Below are 23800 nucleotides of genomic sequence, written 5' to 3'. Positions count from 1 at the left end.
GACAAAGGAGCCTGGCATGCTGCAGTCCATGAAGTCACATAGAATCAGACACAGCTTAGTGACTGAACAACAAAAGGCAAGCAGAGGCTGGATCATGAAGGGAGGGCTTTGTAAACTGTGATAAAGGTTTTGACTTTATTTCATAAGTAAAGGGAGGCGTATATGAGGAAACTAAAAGGAAATAATACAAATGAACTTATTTATAAAACAAAAACAGGCTCACAGACTTAGAGAACAAACTTATGGTTACCAGAGGGGATGTGTGGCAGGGAAGGGATAATTAGGGAGTTTGGATTGTACAACTGCTCTATTCCAAATGGATGACCAACAAGGACCTTCTCTATAGCACAAGGAAACCTTGTAATGGTCATGTGGCAGCTGGGATGGGAGAGGAGTTTGGAGGAGAATGGATACATGTGTATGTATGATCAGGTTCCTCTGCTGTGCACTTGGAACTCTTATAACATTATTATTGGTAATATTCCAATATAAAATAAAGATTTTAAATAAAAAGTAGATTTCATAAGAGAAATAAAAAACTTTTAAAGATGAAAATAAAAGCAAAGGGAAGAGGCATCTGAGTGATTTTAAATTGAGGATTATGTGATCATATTGACACTGTGGGGACATCACTGTGGTGTGATTTAAAGGATGGATTGTTGTTTTTGTTGTTTTCTAAGTCATGTCTGACTCTTTTGTGACCCTATGGACCATAGCCTGCCAGGCTCCTCTGTCTGTGGAATTTCCCAGGCAAGAACACTGGAGTGGGTTGCCATTCCCTTCTCCAGAGGATCTTCCTGACTCAGGGATCAAATCCACATCTCCTGCGGTGACAGGCAGATTCTTCACTTCTTATAAAACAGAAATACACTAACTGACATAGAAAACCAATTTATGATTACTAAGGGTGAGTGAGGGAGAGGGATAAATTAGGAGTTTGGGATTAACAGATATATACTATTATATATAGAGAGAATGAGATGGCTGGATGGCATCACCAACTCTGTGGACATGAGTTTGAGTGAACTCCGGGAGTTGGTGATGGACAGGGAGGCCTGGTGTCCTGTGATTCATGGGGTCGCGGAGAGTCGACACGACTGAGCGACTGAACTGAACTGAACTATTATATATAAAATAGATAATCAACAAGGACCTACTGTGTAGCACAGGGGACTATATTCAATATCTTTTGATAACTTATAATAGAAAATAATCTAAAAAGTACATATATAAAAATAATATATATAACATATATTATAACATTAACATATACTATATATATTATATATTATAACAATAACATATACCATATATATTATAATAATATTATACATATAACAATAACATATGTGTATATATTCCAAAAGGTTGGGTTAAAGTTAGGCCATTATGGTCTCGAGAAGAGCAGTGAGTGACTGCTAACAATGAACTAGGAAGGGAATGATAGTAGGTGAGCTGGTGTGAAGGTGAATTCAATATCTATCTTCCTCTTTGAATTTCTCCTCTCTGGATACCCCTTGTCATGTCGCTCAATACATTCTTGAGAAATGAACCACTGTAACTGCTCAAAATCTGCCAAATACCAGGACAGATGTATTCCTTGTAACATAAATCCTTTAAAAATATATCAGTTGGGTGTATGGTCTCACCCTGGGTCTTATTCACGGTAGCTATAATTTAAAACCCTAAAGTCTCAGTATCTTAACCCAAAGAGGTTTATTTCTTGAGGAAGAGAACCACCATTCCCTGAGGTACTGGAAACCTCTCCTGGATCCTTTGCACTTGGCGGTCAGATGAGGGAAGTAAGACAGCGCAGCAGTATCCATCAGTTCTTCTCTGCCTCAGCCCAGAAGGGACCCCCGTTTCTCTGCTCTTGCTCCACTGGTGAGAGCCGCTCACACAGACCCATCTGACTGCTAGGGGCTGCAGGGAGCAGTGTCCCAGGACAAAGAGGAGCATTCACAGACCAGGGAGCCCAGGCAGCCTTGCCCATAATATGCATGACTCCTGAATGAGACTCATTCAATACTATAAAGCTTAATTAAATCACATATTTCTTTCGTCTTGAATGTCTTGTATTGCAGTAGTTGCAGAAGGAGCAGGGAGAGATCCTTGTGTTCTGAATATAACTTACCTCCCTGCAGTTAGAAGAGAGCCTTTGACTATGTATAAAATTAATTCTGAATCAAACATTTCTCCTGGCTTCACATTATCTTCTACTCTCAACCCTGTGATTGAGAGGTTTATTACAGTACTCTCAGTATACAATAATATACAATATTACTACAATAATATTATGTAAATAGATTACAAACAATTGCCAAAGGAAATTAAAAATCTTGCCAAAAATGCCAAATTTTATGATGTCAATAAATGTGATGTCGATGAATTTTTGACCTCCTACCCAAATCTCATAAATGAGAGTTCACAGGATTAGCAAGTGAAGAAGAGAAACGAGAACATGATTTTGAACAAATATGTACTTTAGAAGGGAACAACTTAAATATCAAAAGTTTGGTAAAGCCCTCAATTTAAAAAAAGTTTTTTTATAATCAAACTGTAAGAGTCAAATGTGATTTGAATGGTGAATCACCCATGAAAGTGAAAGTGAAAATCGCTCAGTTGTGTCTTGACTCTTTGTGACTCCATGGATAGTCCATGGAATTTCCAGGCCAGAGTGCTGGAGTGGGTAGCCTTTCCCTTCTCCAGAGGATCTTCCTGGCCCAGGAATTGAACCAGGATCTCCTGCATTACAGGTGGATTCTTTACCAACTGAGCTATCAGGGAAGCCCCTGATAACTTTATAACTGCATATACACTACATATACTACATATACACTACGTATCTTTATAACTACATATACACTAAAGTTAGCATTTGATTTATTCATTGTCTGGGCTAAAACTATTGCAAAACTATCATTTAGCCTAAGTTTTAAAAAATATATGAAATACATTTATTTTCATGATTTTTCTCTTCATTTCACAGGTTTATATCAATATTGAACCTTTTCTTCTGTACTTTCAATGGAAATGTGGTCACTAAAGTGAAATGAAGTTTTTCAGTACCAAATCTGTTCAAATAGCAAGAGCCACCAGTTATTGAAGAACATTGGTCATTAACTGCAAAGTCAAATCTGTGTGTTGATGGAAAAGTTCTGCTTCTTCTTTGTCTAACATGATAGCCATGAGCCATGTGTGACTTTTGATGTGGGCTGGCCCATTCCTGGGTTTTGAAGTTAAATCCAGATAACCTTGTTTCAAACTATCCAGTCAATTGGTAGACACATGAGTCCATGTAGAAGTGTTCATGAATGTTATGATATTTTGAGAGGGAAGCAACAGAATCTGCTCAAGTGCAGACAATGGAAGCTGGTAAGGGGAGATCACGAGACCAGGCCGGAAGCCAGGAAAGGGGCCAAGGTGAGCCCTCCATGAGTCAGCCAGCAGACCACGGGCCTCTTTATGAGGCCATGGAAGTATGGCAATGTTAGACATCCTGCCTATGTATATGAACATGTTTTCTGTAGGGGTTGTGAAGATGAAATGTCAGAACATATGTAAATTGTAAAGTGCTACACAAACTTTAGATGGGTTTTCCATTATCGTTCTTATCTTGGAGTATAATGTTAAAAGATTCCTCCACTTGAGTTCCTTTTTACTTTTAATATTCAGTTAGAAATCTTTTCTAACATCCACTGTGATTTTTCTTTGACCTATGAGTGATCTATATGAATTATTTATTTGCATTTCCAAATATTTGATATTTTTCTAGCTATCTTATATTATTAATCTAATTCCGTTGTGGCCATAGAACATACTCTGTAGGATTTTGAATCAGTTGAAATTTATAGTTTTTTTTTTATTCCCAGCATTTAGTCTATCTTGATGAATCTATATCTTGCATTTGAAAAGAATGTATTTTGCATTTATTGGGTAAGTTGGTTATAAATATCAATTATGTCAATGTGGTTGATACAGACTCTTTCATTTTAGAAAAAAAAAATAGTGCCCAATCACTTGGGGAATGGAAATTAAATATAGTAAATTCACATATGAGACTATTTTATTCCTAAGTACTCATGAAGAGTTTTACCCTGTGGAAACTCTCAAATTTGGTAAGTTCTCTTACTACCTCAATATTGCTCACTTCACTTTCCCTTTGGAAACATTTCCTGAGTAGATGAGAATGACTGACTGTATTGATGCCTAACTTTCTTCAGGTCAGAAGTACTTATCACCAGAACTGCTGAAGCATCAGAGCCTTTTAAGCCTTAGCTTTCCACCTATTTCCCTGAAGGGCTTTTCAAAGCTAGAATGACCCAGGAATCTGGAAATGGTTACATTTTGCTTTTCTTAATTACTGAATACACAACCAATTGAATCAGCTAATTCTTCTAAAAGTATGAGACGCTCGAGTGTCCGAGCAGTTTATTTTCTATGGCTACTGTTCAGCTATGAGTAATAGCTTCCATGGATACCAGAAAGATGGCCAGATTTTCAAAGTTCCAAATACCAGGAAACATTCACTTAAAAATCAAATGAAGTTTAGTTTACGTGGTGTATTTGAATTAGTCAGGGTTTTTAGCTGCAAGATATGAACTCTGGTTGATTTGAGCCAAAAATGTTAGGAATAATAGGTATGTTCCATAGAGTGGGGGATGGACAGGCAGTTGGGATTTGGAGATGAATAGGAACAACATGAGTCCCAGGTGGAGGATGGTTCACCACACTGCAGTTACAGGGCCTGAGGGCACATAAGGAGCTGCATGCTCAGTCACTCAGTCCTGTCCAACTCTGCATGACCCTGTGGACTGCAGCCCACCAGGCTCCTCTGTCCATGGGATTCTCCAGGCAAGAGCACTGGAGTGGGTTGCCATGCCCTCCTCCAGGAGATCTTTGCAATCCCGGGATCAAAATCGCATCTCTTATTTCTCCGGTGGATTATTGAAAGGCGGGTTCTTTACCATGAGTGCCACCTGGAAAGCCCATGTAAGGAACTGCCTTGTATCTTTTTGTGTCTTAAAGGTCCTGGATACGAGCATATGATTTAACAAAACTACTGCCCAGCCTCCTGATAAAGGAGGGAAAAATATACATCTGGACTCTTTTGGCTTCTAAAAAGCTGTTTCACTGGGTCTCGTGAAGGAGGAAATGCCTACCAAGTAGGAAAGGGATTCAGGCAACAGCAGGAAGGAAGAGACAAATGTGCCCTCAATAGTCCTTCTTTCTGTCTTTGTAATTGAACATATCCATAGCTAAAGGTAAAGGCAGGGATTTAGGGGGTTTTGCTTCGTAATTTTATTTGTCAAAAGAGGTGAGTTGCATGTCATGCTGTGCTTATCCGCACATTGGCCTGAGGAATCAGCACTGGATTTAGTACTGGAAGTGCTGTGAACTAGCTGAGTGACCTTAGTCACAGCACTGTTTCATCTCCTGGAAATGAGGAAATTTGGGTCCACAAGCCCTAGATTATCTGTCAAGAGACAAAGACCCTATCAGCCTGTGATGCTGCTCCACATCTGGCCTTTCCAGCCTGAAAGCCACCAGCCACGTGAGACTCGTGAGCATTTGAAGTGTGGCTGGTGTGACTGAAACTCTGAACCTTTCAGTCTTGTTGTTCAGTCACTCAGTCGCGTCCGACTCTTTGCGACCCCATGGACTGCAGCACGCCAGGCTTCCCTCTCCTTCACCATCTCCCAGAGCTTGCTCAGATTCTTCTCCATCGAGTCAGTGATGTCATCCAGCCATCTCAGCCTCTGTTGTCCCCTCCTCCTCCTGCCTTCAATCTTTCCCAGCATCAGAATCTTTTCAAATGAGTCAGCCCTTCACATCAGGTGGCCAAAATATTGGAGTTTCCGCTTCAGCATCAGTCTTAAATCTTCTTAATTTTAACTAATTTAAATTTTAATAGCCACAAGTAATTAGTGACTACTGTATTAGACAGTTCAACTCTAAGTGATCACCCTCCATAAAAGCAGACATCATGCCAATTAATTTACTTGGAGTGCAGGCTTTCCCTGGTGGCTCAGATGATAAAGAATCTGCCTGCAATGAGGAGATCAGGGTTCAGTCCCTGGGTTGGGAAGATCCCTTGGAGAACGGAATGACTACCCACTCTAGTATTCTTCAGGAGACTGGTGAGCTATAGTCCATGAGGTCACACAGAGTTAGACATGAATGAGTGACCAACACTTTCAACTTCAGGGCCCAGGGCAGTGACTGGCTGAGTATTTGGCAGGGGGGTTGTTATTTAAATGGGGAAAGTGAAAGTGAAGTCTCTCGGTTGTGTCCGACTCATTGTGACCCCGTTTAAATGGGGAGATCAGATAATAAGAAGGGGATATTTGAGGAAAGACTTGCTGAGGCATCGAAGTCAGCATATAGATATCTGGGAGGGAGTATTCTAGGCAAAGAACCCAAGGTGAGATAATGTCTGTGGTGCTCCAGAACGAGCAAGGGGGCAATGTGCCTTAATGTTTACTCTTTCAGTAAAGTGGTCTCTGTGGGGGTGGGGAGGTGGGTTCCCGTAAGGCCTGGCAGTTTTTTAAATACTGATGGGAATTATTGGAGGGTTTTGAGCAGAGGACTATGACATGATCTGATTTGTTTTCAAAGGGTTTCTCTGTTAAGAGCGCCTTGGGCCAACTACAGATGCAGGGAGATACTCTGGTAGGAAGAGACCCATGTTGGAAGAAACCACAGTGATCCAAGCAAGGGGTAGAGACTTGGACCCCAAAAGTGGGAAAGGTGGTATGAAGGAGCATATTCTGGTTTTAGGGGTAAAGCCAACAGCATTAGCTAACAGATTGGTGATGGGCTGTGAGAAAAAGACAGAAGGCAAAGATGACCATAATTCTTTTGGTTTGGGCAGCTAGACTGGTGAAAGGGCTCTTCCCCGAACTGGGCCGGACTCTAGGGCTGGGACAGGCTGGAGAGTGTATGAGGAATTCCCTTAGGCATCTCCTGAGTCCCAGTCTAGAATGAAGGATGGATGTGCTTCTGAATCTCCAGTTCCAGGAGTACAGCAGACAGGAGCACTGTCCACCTCAGGGAACCCAGAGAAGCGTGAAGGTCCCAGCTCTGCCAGGATGTGGAGCTTCCCCACGCACCCTCCTGCCTGTGCCCTCAGCTGTGTGTGACGGCCCATTTCCCAAAGAGCAAAGTGGCCAGCCGGCCCACTCACCGTTTATTCTGCCTGAAGGAAGCTGTCTAGACAGTATCTTTCACTCCTTACTAACCGAGTTCTGCCTTTTATAAAATAATTTAATTGTGAGGTGGTGAATAGATTGTGTTTGCTTCCCAAGGTACTTACATTCCAAGGCTAGAAACCATTATCCAATTTTAGTGCAAAAGTAATTTCAAAATATGTACATCCTGGGGACAAAGCATTGCCTATTGTTAAGCCATTTAAAAATGAATTCTCCTTTATTTTACATACATTTGTTTAAAAGTAGGAGGACATGGTATAGAAAATAAATGTGAAAAACTTTGAAATTTAGAGACACTGGGTTAAAAAGATTAAAATTTTCTTTCTTTCCTTTTTTCCCCATGGGAAAAAAAAACCCTGAAAAAGATTTTCTAGGTTTTGGAATGTTTCATTTAGTTAAGTCTGGGAGCCTGGCATTGGCTGGTTCTTGGGGTGGTGCCAAGAAAATAAAATGTTTGTCATGTGGTAAGACAGAAGTTCTCTTTGATTTCCTAGGAGAAAACAAACTTGGAGGACGTGAAGCCAGCTGAAAGGTAGCAGGAGAGGAAACCCAAAGAAGGCCCACAGGTTTGCCAAGCTTGCCCTTTCGGAAGACTTTGCAGAGGAGGGACTGCACTGTTAGGCCCAGAGGAGACCCGGTGTTCCCGCAGTCAGTTCCTGGTGTTCCAGAGTTGCTTCTGGGTCCTAAACATACCCATGTTCCTTCTGTCATGAGCAAGGACTCAGGCGCCTCTGCTCCTCACATCTCTCTGGATCTCTGCTTGCCTCTAACTTCAACGTTGTTGGGGAAAATTCTGAGTTAAAGTGATCTGTGTCCACTGGTGCCCAAGTTACACCGCGTTTACCATCCCGTACCCGCCTCCTGATGGTGAGAGCCACTGATAGTGACTCCCAGCTGCGCCCATCTCTGGAGAATTGCCGTTGGCCGATGGAGGCCACTTTGCTGGGTAAAGCCTTGCAGGTTAAACCTCCCACTCAAGGGGCCAATGATTAATCAGAGAACACAAAAGTTAGGTTCCTTTGCCCCACAGGCAAACAACCCTGCTGTGCAATTTGTGCTTAGAGCCCACTGATGAGATTCGCGCTATGGGCTTTTTATTTATTCTTATTTTGTCTCTGCTGGATTTTCACTGTGGTGCATGGGATCCTCTAGTTGCAGTGCATGAGCTTATTTGCCCCACGGCATATGGGATCTTAGTTCCCAACCAGGGATCGAACCCATGTCCCCTGCATTGGAAGGCAGATTCTTAACCACCGGACCACCAGGGCAGTCCCCAGGCTATGGGTCTTGAGACTCATCCTTGCTTGGTTCCCTCCCCCACTCTAGTTTACTTCCAGCTTTCTTCTAGGTGTCTTCGGAGAGCACTCCCTGGATAACTTACGTGCAGCCTGACTGAAGCTCTGCTTGTAAGGAATCTGAGAGAATGGTCTCCTGATTCCAGAGTGAGGAGCATAGAACTTTTATATACAGTTAAATCATGAATAATACCCGAGGGTAACCCTGAAGTCATGGTCAGAAACTTCTATGGTAACAGGAGCTAGTCAGACGAGTATTGGGGTGCCTAGGACTTTATTTTGAGTCAGTATTCTTTGCCGAAAATGAAAACAGTCATGTCACCATTACCAGGTACCTTTCAGTGTTACATAAAGATAACTACATCTCTCTTCAAAACACTTTTTAATTTTGTTCTGATGGTATTTTTGCAAACTAAAATTCTCTTTCCCACTAACCCTTCACACTTTTGTGCTTTTACCCATGATTTTTTTATTTGTAATAATACTGAATAAGAAAATGAAATCTCAATTTAATATTCTTATAAACCACAGTGGAATTCAGCCCATGAAACACACACTCTGATTTTCTTTCACTTTCTTGAATTTTCCTTATTTCTTTTTAATGAGTTATGTAGACTGACCCAACATCACACAGCGTGTTGCTCTGCCTACTACATCGCTGGGCTGAAATACTAATACAAGATGTCCAAAATGTCTTTCAGGATGGAGAAATACAGAGGATGCATTAAAATAAATAATTCTATGAGCATTATTCAGTAGCTGCATTGCTTGGTGCTTTATGTTTAAATTATCAAGTAGTTCAAAAGCTAGATGATGTCTTAGTGGCTTTAAGAGGTTAAGGGATCTCCTTAAACCCCAGTGTCAAAGAGAGTAACATTAATTTATGATAGTCATGTTAATCTCAGGTAGACCATAGCCAGGTTAAATGAACGCCTACTCTGCATGGGTGGGAGAGCCTGTACTTTTACACCTATGGGGGTTTCTGAGAGAGATTTCAGCTCCGATGACTAGCACGGTCACAACGTGTCTCAGTTTTCACCAGTACAAATATTTTGCAACAGAAAACAAAGACGCAGTTGCTTTTGATAGCCTTTGCTAAAACTTCAAAAAACATTCTTTAAAGATTCACAAAATGCTCTCAGTAGTTTTACTATTAATGTGGTCTTTTGTTGATTGCAAAATAGAACACCCACTTTTACAACTGAAACAAATTAAAAGCACATTACTGGAATTTTTCTAGTGGTGTGTCCAACTCTTCAATCCCATGGACTATAGCCTGCCTGTCTCCTCTGTCCATGGAATTCTTCAGGCAAGAATGTTGCCATTTCCTCCTCCATGGGATCTTCCTGATCCAGGAATGAAACCTGCATCTCCTGCATTGGCAGGCAGATTCTTTAACACTGAGCCACCAGTATTGTCTTTACTCTGTTTTTATATTTCACCCATTGACAAGCACTCAAAAAACTGTCTCCTGATAGAGGAGCACGTAAAGCCACCTCTTCTGGATCCTGTCATAGATGGAACACGGCTCCTGCCGTGATGAACATGTCATGTGTCCATGTGTACTGCCTGTAAAATGACTGTAAAAGCACCCACCATCCTAAAGCTTCCATACCAGGGTATCAGTGCATTCCAATCCCAAAGAAGGACAGTGCCAAAGAATGTTCAAACTACTGTACAATTGACTCATTTCACACACTACCAAGGTAATGGTCAAAACCTTTCAAGCTAGGCTTCAGCAGTAAGTGAACCGAGAACTTCCAGATGTGCAAGCTGGATTTGGAAAAGGCAAAGGAACCAGAGATTAAATTGCCAACATTTGTTAGATAAGAGAGAAAGCAAGAGAATTCCAGAAAAATATCTACTTCTGCTTCATTGACTACACTAAAGTCTTTGACTGTTTAGATCACAACAAACTGTGGAAAATTCTTAAAGAGATGAGAATACCAGACCTCCTTACCTGTCCCCTAAGAAACCTGTATGCAGGGCAAGAAACAACAGTTAGAACTGGACATAGAACAGATTGGTTCAAAATTGGGAAAGGAGTATGTCAAAGCTGTATATTGTCACCCTGCTTATTCAACTTATATGCAGAGTACATCATGCAAAATACCAGGCTGAATGACTCACAAGCTGGAATTAAGATTGCCAGGAGAAATATCAACAACCTCAGATGTAAAAATGATAGCACTTTAATGGCAGAAAGTGAAGAAGAACTATAGAACCTCTTGATGAAGGTGCAAGAGGAGAGTGAAAAGGCTGCCTTAAAATTCAATGTTCAAAAATGAAGATCATGGTATCCGGTCCCATCACTCCATGGTAAATAGAAGGGGAAAAAGTGGAAATAGTGACAGATTTATTTTCTTGGGCTCCAAAATCACTGCAGATGGTGACTGCAGCCATGAAATGAAAAGACTCTTGCTCCTTGGAAGGAAAGCTATGACAAACCTAGGCAGTGTATTAAAAAGCAAAGACATTACTTTGCTGACAAAGATCTATATAATCAAAGCTATGGTTTTTCCAGGAGTCATGTACGGATGTGAGAGTTGGACCATAAAGAAGGCTGTGTGCCAAAGAACTGATGCTTTTGAATTGTGGTACTAAAGACTCTTGAGAATCCCTTGGATGGCAAGGAGATCAAACCAATCAATACTAAAAGAAATCAACCCTAAATATCCATTGGGAGGACTGATGCTGAAATTCCAATACTTTGGCCACCTGATGGAATGAACCAGTTCACTGGAAAAGTCCCTGCTGGTGCGAAAGATTGAAGGCATAAAAGAGAAAGAGGCGGCAGAGGATGGAATGGTTAGATAGCATCATTGACTCAATGGACAGGAATTTGAGCAAACTCTGGGGCATAGTGAAGGACAGGGAAGCCTGGCAAGGTGCAGTCCATGGGGTTTCAAGGAGTTGGACACCACATAGTGACTCAACAACAGCAATCAACGTTTATCCACTCCCTGCAGAGAAGTCGCTGTTTCCACTTGGTTCACTAAGAAGTGAAAGAGGCAGCAAGACACGGAGTCAAGGTTATTTTTTTTTCAAAATCACAGGAAGAATTAAGGAAAGAAAGTTGAGAGAAGGGCGTTCCTGGGTCTTCCCTTTGCTGAGTCACTGCCTTTATTCAACTGCTTTGTCAGTTTTCAACAGCAGTATTGTTTTTGTCTTACAAGAGGAATAAAACTTGAGCTTGAGCCACATAGTAAGAAGCAAACCTTGAACATTGAGAAAAGTCACTTAAAAACAGATTCTACTTAGAGACATGAATCTATAACATTTCCAAATATCTGAGTGTAGCCACAGGATCAAAACACTAAGGGCACATTCAAGAACCACCAAACTGATATTTGTGTGCTCCACAGATGTATGGGGAAACTTAAGAACAATACCTAACAGAAGGCCACTTCTGGCCACTTTGGCCTTGATCTGAAGCATCACTTGAGTAAAACAAAGATTTATTACTTATTTTCACAGGGCAGAAGTCTAAAACTTATTGTTCTATGGCTCTGGTTTCACTACCTTAAATGAAAGAATTTCACCATGGACATACATTTTGTTTCAGGAAAATGAACATTTTCATATAATTCTCAAAGTGTTTATAAAGTGTAGGGAGAAAATTCACAGCCAGAAGAACATGACACAGTGAGAAAGCTAGCGTGGGCAACAACAATATTATCCGATAAAAAACAACAAAAACAGGCTGTAAGGATGTTTATTGTTACCTTAGGGTAAATTAGGCATCCTCAGATGGCATCTGCAGGCCATTTTATCAAGCACATATTTTATTTGTGGACTGGCATCCCTAGTCGACAGTTTGGAATCAATGAGGGCTGGAGGGGGTGGGTCTCTATATCTCTCTACTAGGTACACATAGCTCATGGTTCAGGAGTCTATGGCCATTTGGCCCAGGGCTTGCATTTGCTTGGTTGTAGATTCCCAGGATGTTAATAGCTAACATTTACCAGGTACCGTTTTCCAAGCAGTGGGCTAAGTTTATGTGAATTATTCAACTTCATGCTTATTACAGAAATACTTTGAGAAGTCCTGTTTAATGAGAAAATTGATATTACAGAAGACAAGCAGCTTATTTGGGGTCTTGCACTTAGAAAATAGCAGAGTATGTTTTGAAACCAGTGGTCTATCTCCACCAGTGGTGGCCTTAACCACTGGGATACACTGTCACACACCCGTTATTTTAAATCAAATATTCAGAGCACAAAGTCAAACTGTTGTTTATTTATGACAATTGGGAAATTACTCCCAAAGACAGCTAAACCTAATATTTGCCTGCTTTGCTTGGTTGCTACTACATGCTCTGTTCTGAGATGGTAGAATGTGGTTTATGATTTATACTTTAAAGTTGCCATTTACTGACCACCTACGATGCCAGCCTCTCTTCTGATTTTAAATTGCTCTGTATCATACTGACTCAACTTTCCAGTCATAAAACAACAACTGCTTATGATCATTATTTTCCCTGGTTCTGGAGGTTGACTGGGCTCAGCCGGGCTGTTCTGATTGCAGCCTTGCAGAGAGTTGCAGGTTGACGGTGGCTGAGTGGTCAGGCTGCAGACAGGGTGGAATCAACTTGCAAACTCCTCCACTCACGTGCCAGGGCCTGGGCCAGAAGAATACAGACAGCTGTGGGCTGGAGTGTGCGGATCTCTCTCTCTCTCTCCATCTCCAACACGGCCGCTTGAGGTGGGCAGACTCCTCAGACGTGGCTCAGGGCTTCAAAGTTGTGTGCCCTGAGAGAGCATGTAGAGCCTGACACTTCCACCACATCCTGGTCATCTGTGGGAAGTTATTAGAAGGGTCAGCCCATCCTCAGGAAGGGGGATTAGTCTCCACCTCATGACAGGAAGTGACAGAGTTTAGAGACATGTCTTAAAACCACGATGGAACAATTATAAACACTTGCATCATTACCTTAGTTAATTACCAAACTATCTGTGCAAAGCAGACATTACCTATTGGGAGAGGAATCAGACATTCAGGTTGGAAGTGACAGAACTCAGATTCAAACTCAGTCTGCCTGAATCCACAACACAACCCTATTCTCTCCTAAATGCTCTCATCTACCACACTCTAACACGTTAGTCCAAAAAGATGTGAAGCTTCCAGCAGAATTAAAACAAAATTTCAGGATAAAAAAGAGGACTGTTCCATACAAGTGGAGTGAATCAGTAGTATCAGGTATTCATTCAATTATGAAATATGTATTAAATGCCTACTGAATCCTAGGTGCTAGGGATACATGGATCGACAGACTGGATTCAAGCAGAGTAAGGAGGGGTAGGTATCAGCATTAGTATTTCCCACATTTTCTGCTCTCATGAATGTTAAGTTTTAGAGGAATTGGCAATTAACAGGCAACCAAGACACAGCAATATGTTATGAGTCATGATAAGTACTCAGAAGCGATTAAAGGGTATGGTGAAATTTGTGTTCTTCATTCCACGTGGTTCTTCAGAATTCACAGCCATATTATCTCACCCACCTTCACAGGGATAATAATATAGCACTGGCCAGGCCAAAAATAGTTGCTCTGGTGACAGCAATGGGGCGAAAAAATGGACACATGACTCAAGAAGTGCTAATTAGAGTGTTTCCTGGATTCACACACGCACAGAGGAAAAAGCAGTTTTCTTTCTACAAGGGTTGTGAAGCGGGGGAAGATGCACACGGCAGCGGGTGGCCGTGCTGAAGACGCTTACCTGGCTGAAGACAAGTGAGGCCGGCCCTGAGAGAGGCGAACGCCTTGTGGGGTCAGGGAGAGGAAGGAGAGGGGCGAGGCGAGGAGAGACCTGGTTCGAGCCACCGGGAGGGAGCCTTCGCCTTCCACAGAGCGCTCTGCTTACCGTCGCAGCCTTGTGCTGCCTGACGCCTGTGGCCTGCGAGCCAGGGACAGGTCTTTCTTGTCTCCCCGGGTACAGACTCTGGGACACACTTGGTGCTCAATGAATATTTATCTGATCAATGAGGGATGACGGATGAGTGAGCGAATGACTTTGAGAACAGAAAGAATCACACAGAGGAAACCCTTTCCCCTCTATCTAACTAGAAGGACGGTGCCCAGCCAAGCTGAGGAGTCAGGGAAATTTTAGCATTTTCATATTTTTTTTAAAAACTTTAATTAATATTGAGTTTCCTCAAAAAATTAAAACTAGAATTGCCACACAATCTAGCAAAACCACTTCTGGGTGTATTTCCCAAGGAATGAAAACAGAATATCAGAGATATAGCTGAACCCCCATGTTCATTGCAGTGCTATTCACAATAGCCAAGACATGGAAACAACATAAGTGTCCATCAGCAGATGAATGGCTAAAGAAGATTTACACACACACTCATACACACACACACACGGGAGTATTACTCAGGCATGAGAAAGAAGGAAATTCTGTCATTTGTGACAACATGGATAGACCTTAAAGGCATTATTCTAAGTGAAATAAACCAGACAAAGGAGGACGGATAGGGTGTGGGGTCACTTACACAGGAAGTCTGAAAAAAAAGTCAGACTCATAGAAACAGAGAGTAGAAAAGTGGTTGCCAGGGGCTGGAGGGCAGAGAAGTATGGAGAATTCAGTGAAAGAGCACAGACTTATCATAAACTTTCAGCTGTAAAATGAATAAGGTCTGAAGATCTGATGTAAAACACGGGACTGTAGTTGACAGCATTGTGCTGTGCCATTGAAATTTACTAAGAGAATCGAACCTAAATGTCTCACCACTGTCCCCCACCTCCCTGTAAAACAGATGATATGTGAAGTGAGGGATCTGTTAGTTAATTAGATGGGGGAAGACTTTTCAAAATTTATGTATATCAAATCAGTACAACACACATTTTAAATATCTTACAACTTTATATGTCAATTATACATCAACAAAACTGGAAAGAAACAATTTAAAAAACACACAGTATTGCAATTTCCCTGGTGGTCCAGTAGTTACAACTCCGTGCTTCCAGAGAAGGGGGCACCAGTTTGATCCCCGGGCAGGAAACCAAGGTCCCATATGCCACTGTGGCTTGGCCAAAAAATTAAAACAAGAAAAACATATAGTATTGATTCAACATATAGTGTTGATACTACGTTATCAACAGTCATCAATTAGTAGCATACAACATACAATCATACAAACTGTAAGTTTTCTTTCACATGGACATGAATACAACTTAGGTAATGAAACCAAATACCCCAAACCTTTAAAATATGTACATCCTAAGGATCATCTTAGTTTAAGGAACTCAGTACTGACAGGCTGAGCACACAGAAATGAGAAAGGCAAAAGGAGTTAAAACATTCATAATTCCAGCTTTCTGCCATCATGGGCTTCAAGCCTATAAAAATAATGGAACTTCCTTCAGAATTAAATAATAACAACTGGAGTTAGTACAGTCAGAGAAAAATCAGGCAGCTAGGGCCTGAGGACCAAAACATTACCAGATTGGATGTGTCTTTGTGAAACCTCAGAGGTGTAATTTAAAAATTACTGGGTTAATTTGCTTTTCTAGAACAAATGGCCCCTGAAAATGATGGTGCAATTCATCATCCAGGCATGAGGATGAAAAGTTCCTGGTGGGTAGCCAGGCCTTGTCTGGTCTCATAAATTCTGGTGTTCCGAGATTTCCTCCGTCCCTGGCGAGTTTATGGACACAGTAGATTTCCATGTTATCACCTTTCATTTCCAGTTCTGGCAATACAGACCTTTTTCTCAAAAAGAAATCAAAACAAACATAAAAGTCAATAAACAGCAATAAAAATTCATAAAGAATGCAGACATAGAATCTGATGCTGCTGGTCGTTAAATTCTAAAGGCTTCCTTCTTTTCCACTACACTCAGGAGACCACCACCCTCATGCTCCTTCCCATCCCAACCCCTTCTAAACTAGCCTTCACTCATCCACACTCAGGAGCAAATGACAGTGAGCAAAGACATTTCTCTTTCAAAGTGCCTTGATGACTTAAGAGAGTCAAGCTTCAAGATAGGACCATGTGTTCTGATGGCGAGCTATCCAGTCTAGTGAGAAGACAGACAATGCATTTTGGGGCCCATGGGTTTTTCCAGAAACCTTTCTGGTATCATGGGAGAGCAAGTTCTGCAAACCAACCCAAATAGAAGGGTCTTACTAATCATAAAACAGAGAATGATTTCTTTCATTAAGTCATTTACCCTTTCATAAAATTGTTTTTTGTTTATTCAATAAACACCTGAAACTCATTCTTTTCCATCCCTTCCTAGATGACTACATTTGATAATTATTTAATTACTTTATGCACCAGTTTCCTCTTCTGTAATAAAGAGATAATGACAGTATTTGCCTACAGGGTTACGGTGAGGGTGAATTAAGTTAGTTCATAGAATGTTCTCAGACTTGTGGCTAGTACTTGGTGGCTAGTTTTCTGGATTCGTTTTAATTACTGAGTAGCTTCTGCGTGCCAGTGACTCTGCTAAGTACCAGGAATACAAAGAAGGAAAACAATGTTACTATTCTCAAATGTTTTCCTCTAGTTGGGAAAACAGTCATGCTGACAATGACAGGTAGTGCTTTAATAAGATGCATGTTAAGACTGGAAGCAAGGAAACCATGAGGTGTTCATGGCAAGAGTCAAAGAGAGAAATACCACAGGTTTGCACTAAAACAATAGATAAGGAAGTGAAGGCTGAGTGGGTTAGAGGAGAGGGTGGGTACCTGAGCCTTTTAGGGAATGAAATAATGACACAGGGAATCCAGCTGGCTGTGGGAGAGGAGATGAAGGTGAACTAGATGGTGACCGTTCTCCACGAATACAAGTAATGGAGGAGGAGCGGAGAGAGGCTAATTTGTGGACCCTTTGTGTCTGAAGTCGAGATGTTACTAAGAAATTGGATATAGGCATCTGGAAAGATTTAAATAGATAACAGATTTGGGACTTGTCAACTGATAGACAGGAGAAGGCTCCCCTAGTGCCTCAGATGGTAAAGAATCTGCCTGCAATGCAGGAGACCCAGATTCAATTCCTGGGTTGGGAAGATCCCCTGGAGAACAGAATGGCTACCCACCTTAGAATTCTTGCCTGGAGAACTCCATGGACAGAAAAGCCAGGCAGGCTGCATTCCATGGGGTTGCAAAGAGTTACACAGGACTGAGCAACTAACACATTCACATTCAGGCAGGAGAGAAAACCATTTGACTAGATAGATGGTGAAGGACTTGTCCTGCTTTTATTAGGCAAGCTACAAGCTTCATTTTAATCAATGCTCAGAACAGCTCTGTAAGTTGAAGTATTAGTTAAAACATGGTACCACCACGTGTGACTGAAGCCAAACAACACTTGAGAAGGGATCCACATTTATTTTTCTTTCATGTGAAAATTTAATGTTTCATGATCTGAGGAACCCGAGTCTTTCTCTTTGGTGGTTCTATTATCCCGAAATTCACTACCAATGCCTGCATCCAGGAGAAAGGGGAGGAGAACAGAAGAACATATCCATTCCATTAAAGACACAACTGGAAGTTGAATATGTCACTTCCACTTTTGACTATTTAAGCATTTACTATATGTCAATATATTGCTCCAAGGAAGGCTAGTCTTCATTCTGAGGGATCCTTATAGCATTATCTATGAAAACAACATTGGAGACAACACACACATCCATCGAAAGGGAACTGGTGCTTCTACACAAGGGAGTACTAAGCTGTGGAAAGGAGTGAGAAATAGCTCGATAAACTCTTACAGAAGAATCTCTGGGACGGGTGGGGAAAAACACAGCAGAGAAGAGCATGACACCATTTATCTAAGAAGGGGAAGATATTTACATACACATTTGCTTTTAAGAAGAAACTGGAAGATGAACCATACAATTCAAAAATTAGTATTCTATAAAGGGAGGAATGGAACAGGGTGGAAGAGACGAGGCTGGAAGTCAATTTTTCTGAATAGACTGCAGGTTGGTTTGGAACCTTGTAAATACTTGACATAATTATACAAGAAAATTAAAAGCTAATTCCTAAACACCAAATGTCAAATGAAGAAAATAAGTCTGATTATAAGTTAATTTGGTCACATATCACCCTATTTTGGAGTAAATTTAAAACACAGGCATTTGACAGTACATTCCTAGTGGGCTATATCCCAAGGAAAAAAACAAAATTGTAATAAAAATTATTTTTGATAATTATATATTGATGGTGATATTGTTATTCTGTTTGTGGAAAGTGGAATAAAGCATTGAATAATTTTGCTCAATGTAGCACTTTTAGATAGAAAGAAAAGGCATAGGGAGGTAAAAATCAATAAAATTAAAGCAAAAAAGTCTGTAGTTCTGAATTTGGATCAGAAGTTTTAATGGCATTTTCTTTTTTTAAAAAAATAGATGTACATAACACATACACATGAATATTTTTTCGACCTCTTCACTGAAAATACCCGGATACAATGGCAGACTCAGTTAAATAAATACCTCTCATGTGAGAGTGTTCTCTATAAATGCCACTGCACCACTGAAGGCCCCAGGAAAATGGCTGAGTCTGGATCCAGGGCAGGAAATGTTCACAACGTGCCTGGAACAAGGAGACCAACAAAACTACCAAGTGCATATCAAAGGTCTCGGGAGAGAATTTGAAGAGTCGTGGGCCAAAAATGGGAAATCCAGACCATTAATAAGGTTAGCAACTGCTAACTCAGTAGACTGAGCTATATCAATTAGTTCAAAATCCAAAATCAGATAACAACAAAATAAAACATTATTTTCTCATCTCTGAAGATTGCCAGGGAACAAATGATTATTTTGAAAACAACTTAATTTGAGTTATATTTCAAGTCACCACACAGTTGATTAGAGGAGATATATCTTTGTAATGAATTATAGCTAACAGTTTCTAGCTAAGAAATGAAGAAGGAAAGTTAGAATCAGAATATTGCTGCTTCATAATCCCTAAACGTTATGTACACGTTGATCCAGGCAACTATCCTCAACACCTGCTAGCATCATAAAATGCAAAATATTATGTGCTTTCCAGGCAAATACACAGCACATGTGAGGAACTCTTTTTAAAAACTTGCATCTATTTTCACGTAGTCTTTAGACCTAGCTACCAAATCATAGGAAATACAGGTAACGAAGGAACATGTTAAACAACATCTAGGTGATGCTGGTCCTCAGACTCAAGACTGTGGGAAACCAAACAGGACAAAAAAAATCTAGCTTATTCAATAAAAGAATGTCAAGGGTAAAAAAAATCCAAGGAGTAGGTTATGTCAACCGTAAACAATGTATAAATTTTACCTTGATCTTGATTGAAACAAAGAAAGTTAGGAAACATTGAGGGAAAGTCAAAGACTGATGGACTTTGGAAGATATGAGCTATTGTTACTTTTTAAGTGTGAAAATTGCAGAAAGGTTAATATACCTATATGAACAGGTATATTTCTGAATAAAATGACATAATAGATTATATTTCTGGGATTGGCTTCAAAATAATATGTCAAGATTGGGATGAGGGATACTAATTAAACCAGATTTGTCATGAGTCAATAATTGTTAAAACTATTTGATAGGGTTCCCTTTTCTCCACACCCTGTCCAGCATTTATTGCTTGTAGACTTTTGGATAGCAGCCATTCTGACTGGCGTGAAATGGTACCTCATTGTGGTTTTGATTTGCATTTCTCTGATAACGAGTGACGTTGAGCATCTTTTCATGTGTTTGTTAACCATCTGTATGTCTTCTTTGGAGAAATGTCTGTTTAGTTCTTTGGCCCATTTTTTTGATTGGGTCATTTATTTTTTCTGGAATTGAGCTGCAGGAGTTGCTTATATATTTTTGAGGTTAATTCTTTGTCAGTTGCTTCATTTGCTATTATTTTCTCCCACTCTGAAGGCTGTCTTTTCACCTTGCTCGTAGTTTCCTTTGTTGTGTGAAAGCTTTTAAGATTAATTAGGTCCCATTTGTTTATTTTTGCTTTTATTTACATTATTTTTGGAGGTGGGTCACAGAGGTTCCTACTGTGATTTATGTCAGAGATTATTTTGCCTATGTTCTCCTTTAAGAGAACAGTGTGGAGATTCCTTAAAAAACTGGAAATAGAACTCCCATATGACCTAGCAGTCCCACTGCTGGGCATCCACACCGAGGAAACCAGAATTGAAAGAGACACATGTACACCAATGTTCATCGCAGCACTGTTTATAATAGCCAGGACATGGAAGCAACCTAGATGTCCATCAGCAGACAAATGGATAAGAAAGCTGTGGTACATATACACAATGGAATATTACTCAGCCATTAAAAAGAATGCATTTGAATCAGTTCTAATGAGGTGAAACTGGAGCCTATTATACAGAGTGAAGTAAGTCAGAAAGAAAAACACCAATACAGTATACTAACACATATATATGGAATTTAGAAAGATGGTAGCGATGACCCTATATGCAAGACAGCAAAAGAGACACAGATGTAAAGGACAGACTTTTGAACTCTGTGGGAGAAGGCGAGGGTGTGATGGTCTGAGAGAACAGCATTGAAACATGTATATTACCATATGTGAAACGAATCGCCAGTCCAGGTTCGATGCATGAGACAGGGTGCTCAGGGCAGGTGCACTGGGATGACCCTGAGGGATGGGATGGGGAGGGAGGTGGGAGGGGGGTTCAGGATGGGGAACACATGTACACCTGGGGCAGATTCATGTCAATGTATGGCAAAAACCACTACAATATTGTAAAGTAATTAGCCTCCAATTAAAATAAATAAATAAATTTTTAAAAAACTACATGATAGGTACAGAGGGCTCATTATACTAATTTCTTTTGATATATGTTTTAAATTTTCAGTAATAAAGATTTGAATCAGTATCTGTGGGACAGAATGAATACTGGCAGGAAACTTTTAATAGAAATTTCAACCATAGTATAAATAATAATGTACATTCATTTTATAGATGAAGAAAATGTGACAGAAAGGAGAAATGGAAGGATATCCAAAAAAGATGGGATATATATACATTTATACACATGTAGTTGATTCACTTTGCTGTGCTGTAGAAACTAACACCTTTTAAGGAAACTATACTCAAAAAAAAAACTAATTTTTTAAGAAGAAGAGGGAAATGGATGTCATCCTAGGTTGGTACCTAAAATGGGCAGATTTAGAAAAAGGAACACAGAGGGGGTCAGAGGAGAAGAGGGGCCAGCAGGAAGGTCAGAAGAGGCTGGAGCTGCAGAGATGAAGTCAGAGGGAGTTTGGAAAAGAGGAGACTGCTCATAAAAATGTGCTTTCTTTTTGTTAAAAGAAAATTTATTAATCAAACATTTATTAAGGACCTGCTGTTAAAGCTCACTGACCAAAGCCCTTCTGGAACACATCCTGAGTCAAAGTGAGACTGAGTTAATTTGCAGCAAAAGATAATTTACCCCGAGGTGCTGTGGGGAGCTTCTGTGGGATTTGTGTTAACGGTGGATGGTTCTACAGTTTGTTTAAGGAAACAGGGACTAATCTGGGGGGAATTTTGTCCAAACTGGGCTATCTGAATAATTTTCCTGTGTGAGATGGGAAGGTTAAAACAGGGCTTGATGTATTGTTGGTGGTCAGGAGGGGGCCCTGGCTAATTGTTTGTTGAGGATGCCAAGTGGCCTTGACCATGTCCTGTTTATGTGCTGTGAGTGTTTATGCTCAGTGGGGAATGTCATGGTCTAGCTGTCAGGAGGCCCACTCTTCACTGTCCAAGTCCTAGTATGTGGAGCTTTATGCTGGAGTTGCAAGCCTGGACAGCAAGGCTCTGGCCCCTGAGGGTGTCAGAGTCAGCTTGTAGCTTCAAGGCCAATCTCATGGGATGCAGGGAGGACATCTTAGTACCTTATAAACTGAGCAAACTTTATTTTGAATTTTGTTCTTTAAGAAGTGTACACACACACACACACACACACACACACACACACGGGACTTCCCTGGTGGTGCAGGGGATAAGAATCCAACTGCCAATGCAGGAGGCATGGTTTCAGTCCCTGGTCTGGAAGATTCCACCTGCCATGGAGCTCCTGACCCCACGCTCTAGAGCCTGCACATGACAACCACTGAGGACTGTGTGCCTGGAGCCTGTGCTCCACAGCAAGAGAAGCCACTTCAATGAGAAGCCTTCACGCCACAACAAAGTACAGCTGCCACTCACCACAACCAGAGGAAGCCCTGCCAAAGCAACGAAAGCCCAGTGCAGCCCAGAGTAAAAAAATAAATAAATAAAAAGAAAATCCTATGATTCTTTATTTTAAAAAAAGGTACACACAGGCATTTAGAATGATATGGGGAAGCAACTGAGATAAAAATGGTTCCCAAATGGTGTGAACAAGCATCAGTCTCACAGCTGAAAAGTGGAATGAAACAGTCAATTACCCAGAAAAGACCCATGAAGAGAGAATAGATAACTCATTGGATAAAATATTAAAAGGAGTTTCATTAATGGTTAGAACAATCTTCTAGATTGTTTTAGAAACTATTAAAAGGAAAAAAATCCAAACTGTGTTTCTTTAATGCACTTCACACCATTAACTTTACATAAAGAGCAGTAGCATCAAGAAATAAATGAAACAATTCAACTGGCATCGAGGGCAGGATAATTCCAGAGAATCACCACTTAAAACAAAAACCCTAGATGCTTTAGCAGTTTGGACATTTCAACAATTTTAACCAAAAGAAGAGGCAGTAAAGGAAAGTAACTTCCCTTGCTTTTGTAGGGTAAGCAGGTACAGCTGCTGGACATTTTCATCTTCTTCAATAAAAGTGATTTCAAATTACTTTTTGCTCTCTACTTCTTGGTATTTGTAATACATATATTTAAAAAATTATATTATTGAAGATTAGTTTATTTATAACATGCTAATTTCTATTATCTTTACATGAAAATTTCCCTTGGTATCTCTAATTTTCTTGAAGAGATCTCTAGACTTTCCCATTCTATTGTTTTCTTCTATTTCTTTGCACTGATTACTGAGGAAGACTTCCTTCTCTCCTTGCTATTTTTTGGAACTCTGCATTCAAATGTTCATTTGTGTCCTATTCTAGACATCACATGAAAGTGATATCGTATGGTATCTGTCTTTGCCTTTCTGACTTCACTTAGTATGATAATCTCCAAGTCCACCCATGCTGCTGTAAATGGCATCATTTCATTCATTTTATGAATAGTATTCCTTTGTATGTGTAAACTACATCTTATTCATGCATTCATCTGTTGATGGACATTTAGGTTGCTTCCATGTCTTGGCCGTTGTAAATGGTGCTACAATGAACATTGGGATGCACGTATCT

The sequence above is a fragment of the Moschus berezovskii genome, chromosome 15 (genome assembly GCF_049115385.1).
Source record: "Moschus berezovskii isolate FMDL1 chromosome 15, NW_MosBer_1.0, whole genome shotgun sequence".
Lineage (NCBI taxonomy): Eukaryota > Metazoa > Chordata > Mammalia > Artiodactyla > Moschidae > Moschus > Moschus berezovskii.
Note: the sequence above shows the minus strand (reverse complement) of the source record.